We start from the raw sequence: 11,843 nt of genomic DNA on the forward strand, positions 1-11,843 counted from the left end.
AAGCAGAGGGTGTGTTATGAAAATATGCTTTAAAAGTAATTTGACAGGAAAGAGGACCAAAAGCAGGTGTTTGTGGTGGTAGATAATGAGGAAGAAGCAGAAATGCAGGATTCTGCAATTGATTTTCCTCTAATCAAGCTGGATAATGATGGGGTACTTTAAAATTTAAATGTAATTTTGAATTGGCTTTCAGATAAGTGTCAAACTGGCTTGGAGAAGCTATTGCGGTCACAGAAAGATCTTTGTGGAAATAAGCAGGGAAGGACAAATTTAGCTGTACATCAACTTTTCTGAGGCATCATTCTTATAGATTAAATCTGGCAAAAAATATCACAAGTGCAGACAAATTGATTCCATGCTTCAAAATAATATCATTGAGCCTAGTTTCAGTAACTGGAGTTCTCCTATTGTGCTGGTACCCAAACCAGATGGAACACAAAGACTGTGTTTCGACAATCACAAGGTGAAGTTAGGAACAAAAGAGGTTTCATATCCTATACCACGGTTGAATGAATGTATTGCAAAAGTGGGACAATCAAAATGTATCACAAAGATTAATATGCTAAAAGGATATCGGCAAGTAGCATTATCGGAGAGAGCAAAGGAGCTTTTGTGACACCAGATGGACTATATCAGTTTAAAGTCATGCAGTTTGGTATGAAACATGCACCTGTAACATTTCAAAGACTGACAAACAAAGTAATTGCAGGTCTGAGCAATTGTACTGTTTATATTGACAGCTTGATAGTTTTCAGTCAGATGTGGGAGGAGCATTTACAACGTCTGGAAAAAATTATTTACTCAATTACAATAAGAAAATAACTTGGTTTAAAGTGAATTTTCAAAAGCAGAAGTTACATATCTGGGCCATACCATTGGACATGGTGAGGTGGCTCCGAGAGATGTGAAAGTCAAAGCTATCATGGCTATCCCAGTGCCAACAACAAAATGAGAATTGTTGAGATTTCTGGGCATCTGTGGGTTTTATCAGAAATTTGGACCAAATTTTAGCAGTGTGGTTGCTCCATTGACTGAACTATTAAAAAGGAACAAGAAATTTCAATAGACACTGGAGTGTCAGAAGGCATTTGACAGTTTGAAAACTGTATTAACTATGACACAAGTCTTGGCAGTACCCAACTGTGCCAAGCAATTTGAGTTGCCCATTGACACAAGTGATAAAGGTATTGGGGCCGTACTGTTGCATGAAGATGGCGTTGGAATTGAAAAACCGACAGGGCATTTCTCACGGAAGTTAAATGTACAACAGAGGAGATATTAAATGATTGGAAAGGAAACTTGGTGTTTGCTGTTAGAATTACAGCATTTTGGAATTTATGTTGCAAGCAATTTGTCAGAAACAATTGTTTATACAGACCACAATCCTTTAAAGTTTCTGGACAAATTTCGAGATCCAAGCACAAGACTGCTCAGATGGAGTATATTACTGCAACCATTTAATTTACAGATTATACATGCAGCTGGGCCAGAACATCTAATTGCAGATGCATTGTCGAACCTTTAAAGCTCAAAGGGAAATTGCAAATTTAATACCTGGACGCTGGACTGAAATAACCTCTGTTAATACAAAGGATTTCTATATGTATAACAATACAGCATTAAGGATTGACCAGACCCTGCATCTCTTAAAATTTTAACATATTTACCTGCTCCTCCCTGTACACATGGAAAGACGTTCCCTCCACACACAAAATCTTCAAACATCTCTGCAACCTGCCCCTCCAAATTCTCTTGGGTAATTTGTGAACACATTCCCACTACTTTACCAATCACTGATTCTCCTTCTGTTACCTGTACACAAACCACTAGTTTTCCTTAGAACCGACAGTACTTTTACTTCCAGAACGTTTCTGCACCCCTATAATTCCAAAAGATTTCCCCCGCAATTTCCAGCACTCAGGTTCAGCGTGTCCAACTTTATTACAATGAAAACACCTCAATTTCGAATGTTGCTTCTACCGTCCGCACCTTTTTTATTCTGAGAAAACACTTCCTGCGAATTTCCACCTGTTCCTTCTCTTCCCTGACTGCCCACATTCCTTTCACCTTCCCGCTTCCTATCATTTTAGCAGGAAACAGAGAGTATGCAGACAGGGTCTTTGTTTGATTGTTTCTCCAATGCATTCATAATTACCATCCATTCAAATCAATAATTCAAAACATAAATTCAGAGAGGGTTCTAATGATCTGCCAATCGAATGTCACTCATTTTACACTATGGCCAGGTTAAAAGTATCCACAAGTCAGTCCATCCGTCTGTCTCTCTATCTACCTTTCACTATCCAAACTAATCTAATAATGCATATGATGGACCAATTTCCAGTTACCTGGCAATGCTGATTGATTTATAGTCACAACCAAAGCACGGATGATGTAGCTAACAATATGGTCCTGCCACCTTGTGTGCGAGGGACTTATTTACTTTATTCTTTCACAGGATTTGGGCATCGCTGGCAAGGACAGCATTTGTTTCCCATCCTTAATTGCCCTTGAACTGAATGTCTTGCCACACCATTTCCGAGAGTTAAGAGTCAACCACATTGCTGTGGGTCTGGAGTCACATATAGACCAGACTGGGTAAGGGCGGCAGGTTTCCCTCCCTAAAGGGCATTAATGAACCAAATGGGTTTTTACGACAATCGTTTCATTACTGAACCTAGTTTGTCAATTCTAGATTACTAATCCCACCAGGTGCCAGCAACCCTCTCTCCCCCTTATCTGAATGGGAGTGAAACAATGTGAATTTGGTGAGTTCCACCTGCGAGTGGAAACTTCAACTTAAGGGTGGAATGTAAAACGAGAACATCATTGAGGAATATATCCCAAACGTTGTGCCATTTAAAATCCAACTGGAACAAAAATCATTTGGAATTATTTATCACCAATTGAAACTCTATTATTAACTTTATTTATCAGAAATAAAATCCTCAAGTCGTGAACAGATATTTAATGTAATTTGATTCACCATCCAAGGGTTAAACACAGCCTGTCTATTGAGCAAGACGTGCGGGAGGGAACAGGCGCCTCACCAGCGGGAGAACCCAACAGATTCTCCTATTCAATGGCAGGATTTCTCGGCTGGTTCTCTGAACCTTCTCGTCCACTGTTTTTTTACCATTTCACCTACAACCTCAGCCGTTGTTTAACACCCAGGTGGTAAAGATGAAAGTCTACCACAAGGTCTCTGTGCAGACAGCAACCTGCAAGCTATTAAAGGAAATCAGCAAATAACATTTTCGGGGAAGTAATGTACCTGCACCCACACCGAAAGAGGGTTACTGTGGATACTGGCAAAATGAAAATAGTATTTATAGTTAAATATAACGTGCATTAGGCTGAGGGCGTTTAGAAGAAACATTAACAGCAGCTTCGATTTGGTCATTTGAGTCATAAATACAGTTAAAATAGGCATATCAATAATACCTAGATATTGAGCCTTACCAGGGACACCAATAGCGGCGAGAATGGGATAATAGATTTCCTGTATATCTATAAGTGCATAAAATACTGTCTGTTCTGCTGAGTATTTCCGACCCATCTTGTCAATCGTTGCAGCTTTGTTCAGGAGACCTTAAACTTTAACAGATTCTCTGTCTTAATGCAATGAGCGAAGGTCCTTATGTAAGGTGGTGGGAGGGAAGCTTCCACCGGCATAATTAGAGCGGGAGGAGACTGACATTATTTACAGTGATCAAACAAACAGCTTCAAATTAACTCCTTATGCAACAGCTTGAAAAAAAACATAACCCATATTTAGCCAGCGATGGCCAGATGTAAAGTGAATTTCTCCTAAAGCCAGGGACGAACAGACAATGTCAAACCACATTGGGTGAAGCGAGAACATCTTTTTTTATCCACAAATGTCTAATTATTTAGACAAAAAATGTGATCTTTTTTCAGAGCCTTGTACTTCCTCAGCTTTGAAACATCCAACAATTATATGGCGTAGGGGAGCAATTCCTGGCGACCCATCCACTAACACAAACTTTTCCAGAAAACCAGTGTGAATGACTAACTCTCAAGAGTTAATTAGACTTATGGTCCACGAGTTATTGAGTCCTTATTCAATGCAGAGTTGAAATCCTTCAAATTTCCATGGAATCCCATCAGATAAAAGCTCAATCCATGATTTTTAATAGGGATTTGAGTTGCATGGTCTTAGGAAATAGGGATGGTTTAATTAAGCAATATTGGTATTTGTGGGTGCTAGGAATGAGTTTTAGCTTTAATGTTTAAGTTTGATTTATATTTCTCTACCTGTGTGTTAAGTAAGGTCAAATTGAGTTTTAGTTTCACTTTAAAAAGGTGTTTGAATTTCTAATGAGGTTTTTTAAGTGTTGCTAAGGTAAACAAACAGAAGTAGAAGAATTGGGCTGTTGCTTAGCAACAGGGGGTCCAGAGAGGCAGGTCTCTCCCACAAACACACACAGAAAAACGAAAGAAACAGCAGATTTGAGTTGAGTTGAGTTACTTTGAAGACAGCTGTGAAAGAGAAGCCACCTGGAAGGGGCAGAGAGCCAGCTCCAAGGTAAAATTGGTTAAAAGTAGCTGCCAGGGAGAGACTGGAGCAAAAGGAGACAGATAGACAGTCCCACGCTAAAGAAAAGACCCCAGAATCCAGGAGGGTGGTACAGCAGAAAGTCCCAAGCAGACCTTCTAGTGAAACGAAGGAGAGGAGCCTGGAAAAGGTCCTAAGTGAAGTAAAGAGTGAAGGGCAGAGAGAAAGGCTCCAAGCTTCAGATTTAAAGAGACAAAAGCTGCAGAAACCAGATTTAAAGTGAGAACATCTTGCAAGAGGCAAGAAGGTTCAAAGAGACAAGCGAAGGTCTGTAATCCTTTGCTATGGGCATGTGAACCAATGGTACTGTTGACGGCTGAGTCAGTGAGAGTGTGCGGAAAACAGCTTGAATGCATGTGGTGACCCAGGGAAAAGGAACATCAGAAGGAGAGTTCGAACCCTAAAAGGTGAACCCTTGCAGAAGGCATCTGAGAGAAAGCGTCAGATTCCAAGGCGAGGTCTTGGAGAGTGGCAATTGGAAACTCTTGTGTGAAAGACTGAGTCCAGTTGCCTCACGATGTGACAAGCATCTGAGGAGAGTTGAGGAGAGATCCACAGTATCTGTTTGAGGTGGCATCTGTCACTTGGTTTCAGAGTGTGGTGTGTCTGACCACAGGGTGCCTATTGGTTTACATGGGCTGTGTACTTACTGTGAACATTAAAGCATAAGGTAGCTTTTGTAACTTATGTTATCCTTACAAATCTGTATATATCTGTAAAGTTATAATTGTGGGTGAAGGAGTATTGTAATATAGTTCCTCTTTTCTTGTTTAATAAATATTTTATTATTTTGTTAAAAGTTCAACAACTGACTCCTGACTCTGTTCAGCAGCTACTCACAACATATTTAAACAAACAAATAAAAGTTAGGGTCTATCAAGCTGGGCTCCAATCTGGGATCAGGTTTGTCCAGGGGTAACCTCAATTGAGATCGTAACAATGGGGAGATTTGAGAACCCGGGGGCCTTTTCATTAGAATAGAAAAGATTGTTTCAAAATAGACCATTGATCAGTAGCCTGATGTCAGAAGCATAAAATAATTGGTAGAAAAATCAGCAAGAAATATGAGGAGACTTTTAAAAAATGCAGAAATTTGATATCACCTGGACAGAGATACCTGAGCAAGTGGGAAGCAGATTCAATAGTTAACTCCAAAAGGAACTTGAATGTCCATTTGAACATGAGAGGTCACATGATATGGCAAGTTAGCACCAGCAGGGATAATTAAATCCTCCTTTTGAAGAGTCTAGTGCAGGCTCCTTCTATATGCTATTGTTCTATGTCTTTCTGTAAATATGGTCAAATTTCCAATTAACTCTGTAGATATTTCAACAGGACTGGGGCATGGTGATACTGAGTGCATCAACAGGAACACTATAATATTGTAACACCTCCCACTCATATAAATCACAACAGTCACATCTGGAACTCTGGCTAATTTTGACGGTCTCACCAAAACACAAAATATGTTTTGCCTCTGAGCATGTGGAGGTAGTTAGTACCAATGATGAATAGAAGGAAAGCATTAGTTTGGGCCTCACGTTATTTGCAGCTCATAGAGAAGCCCTGGGTGCTGTTGACAAACACCAAGCAGTTTATAGTTCAGTGCAACTGGGGGTCTAGAGTTTCGAGAAACCCAGGGGCAGGGCCTGTTTGTGAAGCGACAGTTTGCGAAAGAATTGGAATCATGCCAGTAATTAGAGGCTGATGTTCAGCTTTACAAGTTCCATAGAATTCAGTCTTGGGAGAAGAGATTGAACCATTGGGAACTGAACAGCCATCGAGGCAGTCTGAGCCTTTTGAGGGAAGTCAGAGGCCAATCCTTTGAAAATGAAGAGTCAAAATCCCTTCTGAGGGATTCAGAGTTTTAAGGAGATTTTGTGACTCCCAGTGATCACTGACACCTGGGTGGGTTACTGAGAAATCCCTGGGGTGGGTCTTGTTCACACCTTCGATTTAAAATGCAGTGTGCTGTGTTTGATCACAGTTTTCCTGTTAATTCATATTTAACTCATGTTAATTCTGAATGTTAGAATATAAGATAGATATTGTAGAATGTTTTACTTTTCTGGATTTTTATAGTAGCTTTTGTTTTGTTTGTTTAAAACCGTGGAATCTTGTAGCTTCATTCTCTGTGTGGGCAACTGGGATTTGACACTTTGTCTACTTTAAACAAACAGTTACTTGTTCCTAACCAGATTCTGGCAGTACATGCATGCAAACGTTTTGTGGTGCTTGCGTGAGTACACGTAAGTCCTTACGAACATTTAAATTTACAATTTTCACACCTTTTAAAGCATCTTATGTTTTTATAATCTTCCGACCAAGTAAATAACCTCACGCTTGCCCACAGTATATTCCATAGTTTTGCCTTCTTAAACCGTTGCATTCCATGTAGTGTAGGTACACCCATAGTACTGTATTGGAGGGAGTTCCAGAATTTTAACTGACTTTGTACTTTGAATATTTGGGCAGAAGTTTACATTTGGTGTGCGGGCGCGCGCCCGACAGGCCAGAACGTAAAGTAACGCGCAATGATGTCGGGCACCGTTGCGATATTTCGCTATGTGAGCACGCTATGAGGATGGAGGCATGCCCGCCATTAATTAACAGGCCAGTTAAGGCCCTTGAGGCACCAATGTCTGTGATTTTATGCAGCCTGTGCGATTTTCAGGGCATCACATGGGCGCAACGGGCAAGCCACATTTTAAAAAACCTCATCCACAAGCAGGATAAGAGGGGTGAGTGGGCTCACTAATGCGAGTTGTTAGCACTTTAGATTATAACTTACTGCTGCTTTCTTGTGTGAACAGGACAACTTCATTTCACTTCAGAACTGCTTTGACAGAAATAAGAGGCTTCAGTTCAGGACTCTGGAGCAGTCATAGCACTTGAGGCCTTCCAGGTATCAGGCAGCCTTCCCTTACACTGGGAATGGGGATTGTGGTCTCCACTGCAGGTACCTCCTCTGAGGAGGAAGAGAGGGTCAGAAGGAGGAGGAGGCTAGGCGTCCCTATTCAGCCTCCCAGGGAGCGACCTGTGGGAGGACAGGTGCAGGCACAAGGGGTGCAGGACCAACAGGAAGTCCAAGATGGAAGGGGCCGCAGAAGATGCCACTATCCTGCTGCCAGGGTTTACAGGCGGTGATGCATCTACCTCAATATATCTGAGGTGCAATATCGAAGGAGGCTCCGACTCTCAAGGGAGACAGTGACCTCCATCTGTCAGATGATTGGCCCTCAGATCAGCTCTGACTGTGTGGGTGGACACCCCATGCCAGTGGCTCTGAAGGTCACAGTGGCCCTCAACTTCTATGCCTCTGGTTCTTTCCAGAAGTTGGTGGGTGATCTGTGTGGGGTCTCCCAATCAGTTGCCCACAGTTGTGTCAAGCTGGTGACAGACGCTCTGTTCAGGCGTACATTGACTTTCATTCACTATTGCATGGATGAAGCCAGCCAGTCTGAGCGAGCCAGAGGTTTTGCAGCGATTGCTGGTCTTGCCCGCATCCGAGTTTTATGTATGCCAGGCGCCACGCCATTAAACATGTTTGTGTTCAACGAGCCTCTGGGTGCTTCATAAGTTCTGCAGGTGAAAGGGTGAACCATGATGTTATGAGTGACTTGTTCGTCATTGAACTTTATTGAAATGACACATAGTTCATGTTGCTGACCAAGCAAATGTTCCTGTCAGGTATTGAATATGGAGCCTATAGCCCTGGCATGTGGTGGTGGTTCTTCTTTAGTAGGCTAGCTGAAGGAGCGTTGGATCAAAGCCTCCCGGGTGTACCTGCCTCCCTGGTGGTTGCCCTGTTTAGCGTCTATCCCCTCAGCGTTCTCCTGAGCGTGCTCGTTGTCGGACCGACCACTGGACTCACCGTCTGCTGCCAAAGCAGCTGCATCAACATCTTCTTCCTCCACTGCATTCCCCCCCTTTCCAGCACCAGATTGTGGAGAGTGCAGCATGCAACCACTGTCAGTGACACACGATCTGGGGGTTGTTGCAGTGCGGCCCCTGAACGGTCCAGGCATTTGAAGCAGGTGAGGTGGGGGGGTTTCCTCCTTCCGTCCCTGGGGACAAGTATATCTCTGTGTCCTGCCACCTCCTCCAGGAGGGTAGCGAGACACTCGTCAGCAAAACATGGCACCGACTGCCCTCCCGTCTACCATGTTCATCGCTGAGGTGCTCCATGCCGAGGGTCCTCCGAGTCAATGGCAGCCTTCCCATGGCTGCCGCGGCTGCTTTTGAATCGGCCACTGGGTCGCCATTGGGCCCGGCCAACATTGAGCTTCTTCCCCCGCCCGCCCCTTCTAGCTGATGCCGCTGTCGCACATTAAGCTGGGCGGGCCTTAATTAGCCCGCCTGTGTAAAATGGTGGCGCGGAGCCAATCGCGGGTGGTGGTCAGGCTCCTGCTGAGCCCACCCAACCAATGTAAAATCCTGGCCAAAATATTTCTTCATCTGTCCTGCCATTTCATCACGCCTCATGATAATTTCTGCTCATCAATCTGCCAATTAAAATAACGAATATTCATCAACTGTTAAAATGGTACGTTAAATAGTTTATTGAAAGGAGCTGTTGAGTTGCAAAAGAGCAATATCCTGAGATTGCGATGTAATGTTGATAAAGTGTAAAGCTCTCTTTGGGCAGGTACAACATAGGTAAGACACTCAGTAAAGCTCCATCATAATGCTAAAGGTATGTGCAAAACTCTCTAGATGCAAAGTACAATTAGTGACATTTTTCACACAATCTCTAGACAACTACAGTTCGATTAGATGCAATTACAGCTCAGCTTGGATGCAATGTAAACCTCCCTCTAGATTAATGTGGCAAGTGCCCTGATGGCAAGAATTGTACAGGGAAGGTACAGAACAACGTTTCCTCTGCATTTCTCCGTCAATCACTCCAAATGCACGTATGGTACAGGTTAGATTTTGGGGCAAAATCATTTGTGACTAATGGGAACAGAGTGTCCGTTGAATAGATAGATGTGGCTTTCATTTATTCATCCAAATGTTGGTGTTTTCTAACTGGAGACTCTACAGAAGGAATGAGCTGCAGGTCAGAGGGAAAGGTGAATGAACGGCACCCCAGCTAGTCTTCTCACCATGCCTAATTCATGAAAAAAATATAAAACATAGTGACCCAAGTACCGGCCAGTAGGCAACACCACTGTATAGTTTCCTCCAGTCTGAAAAACAAATGTTCTCCACTACCTTCTGTTTCCAGTCACTCATCCAACTTAATATTCATGCTGCCACCATCCATTGTAAGTTATCGACTTTAACTTTGCTGCCAGACTATTATGTGGCACTCCTCATATGAATTTTGGATGTACAGCTACATCATGCCAACAGCATGACCTCATCCAACCATCTCTGTTACCTCATCAAAACATCAATCAAGTTAGTTAAACATGATTTTCACACAAATCTTGTTGGTTTTCCTTAATCACTCCACACTGATAATTTTATCCTGCACCATTAAATCTAAAGGTTTCCCACAACTAACTAACTGACCTGACTGGGTTACAGTTACTGAATTTCTCCTTACGTCCTATGTGCACAGTCTAGCACCACCACCATATCTAAAAGGATTTGGACAAAACCTTCACGATTTCCAACTTTATTTCCCTCAGCACCTTGTCTGATTCTACTGACTAATCGAATTTTGGTCAGCTTCTCTAATACCTGCTCTATACCATTTCTTTTAAAGGCCATCCAGGATTTCAACTATTGTTATGACCGCAGCCGATGTTAGTTGCTGCTCAAACCAAATCCCAGAGGGAAACTTGGCTTACGGGCCATATCCTTGTATTTTTATTCTGAAAATGAGAGGAAGGTGTACCGATCTCAGCAGTGAGAGGTCCAGGAACACTTCTGGGATTTTAAAATTAGAAGTAAAAGTTTTATTAACAAGATTTAAAGAAAACTGAAGTACACAAGATTACAGTTACATTATTAATGTTAGCCTCACAAAATATTCCGCAAAAAGACTCTGTACTTGGTCAGACCCACAAGGAAGCAACTCCAAGCAACATTCCCTTATTGATGTTGGCTATAAAAGAAATCCAGTAATATTACACAAAGAAAATTGCTGTAGCTTTAATAAAGGCATACCATATGACCTTTACCCCCATCAATGCGATATTTAAACCAGATGGATTTTGATTAACGTGTCCACACAGCAGCAACGTCCTGATGGCAACAACAGCTTGGAGTAACAGATTGTTCACATCAGAACTGAGGGGCTACCATGCAAGTATATTACTTTAACATGCCAATGCATGTTAAATCCACTTCAGAATAAAACTGCTTGTTGCAGTCCAAGACATTTCTGGCTTGACTGGATGGTTGATTCAAACTGCACATCCTCCCAGCCCAGAGCTGACAGTTCCCAGCTCAGTTCCAACTATCTCTAGCCAAGCTCTCCTCAGTTACTCTAAAATTCCTTTATCACCTTTCATCTCCAGTTCCATTGTTCTCACGCATCTTTGAATCTCAAACCCTTTCAAATTTAAAATCTTTTATGTCTCTATCTTGTCTTTGCTTTCAGGTCAATGAAATATAATATCACCACTACTATATGAACATATGGAAGAGGAGCAGAAGTAGGCCATTCAACCCCTCAAGCCTGCTCCGCCATTTAATAAGATCATGGCTGATCTGATAGTAACCTCTAATCTGCATCCCACCTACAGATGATAACTGATCATTCCCTTGCTTACCAAGAACGTATCCACCTCTGCCTTAAAAATATTCAGTCTGCTTCCACCACCTTTTCAGTAAGAGAGTTCCAAAGACTCATAACCCTCTGAGTGAAAATATTTCTCCTCATCTCTATCATAAATGGATGACCCCTTATTTTTAAACAGTTCTACATTCTCCCACAAGAGAAAACATCCTCTCCAGACAACTTGACTCCTGTCAATCTCTTGCCATTCTTAATTAAATCACACACACAAACAGACACCCAGAATTCTTTACAAAATAACACAGTATTCCCCAAAAATATTAAGAAAAATAACATCCATTCTCACATTGCCTTATCTTCTGCTCTGCGTTTAGTAGAATCTTATTCCATGGTAATGACAGAAGTGCAGAACACATTTAGTGGTTCAGTCAGGCACTTTTCCTGCATGATCAGATCTCCTTTTGGGCCCGAATTGGCCTCAGCCCTCCTCTTACTAATTGTTTACCATTTATATCCCCAAAGAAGAATTTTACATTCCCTTTTATATTAACTGCTAGTCTTATCTCATAC

At 42.0% G+C, this 11,843-nt stretch overlaps 1 pseudogene; it reads right to left on the reverse strand.

Annotated features, from left to right (window-relative positions):
• Positions 1-10,754: 10,754 nt before the first annotated feature.
• LOC144671861 (small nucleolar RNA SNORA53) lies at positions 10,755-10,871 on the reverse strand (annotated as a pseudogene).
• Between the last annotated feature and the right edge of the window lie 972 nt (positions 10,872-11,843).

The sequence above is a fragment of the Cetorhinus maximus genome, chromosome 34 (assembly GCF_964194155.1).
Source record: "Cetorhinus maximus chromosome 34, sCetMax3.hap1.1, whole genome shotgun sequence".
Classification (NCBI taxonomy): domain Eukaryota; kingdom Metazoa; phylum Chordata; class Chondrichthyes; order Lamniformes; family Cetorhinidae; genus Cetorhinus; species Cetorhinus maximus.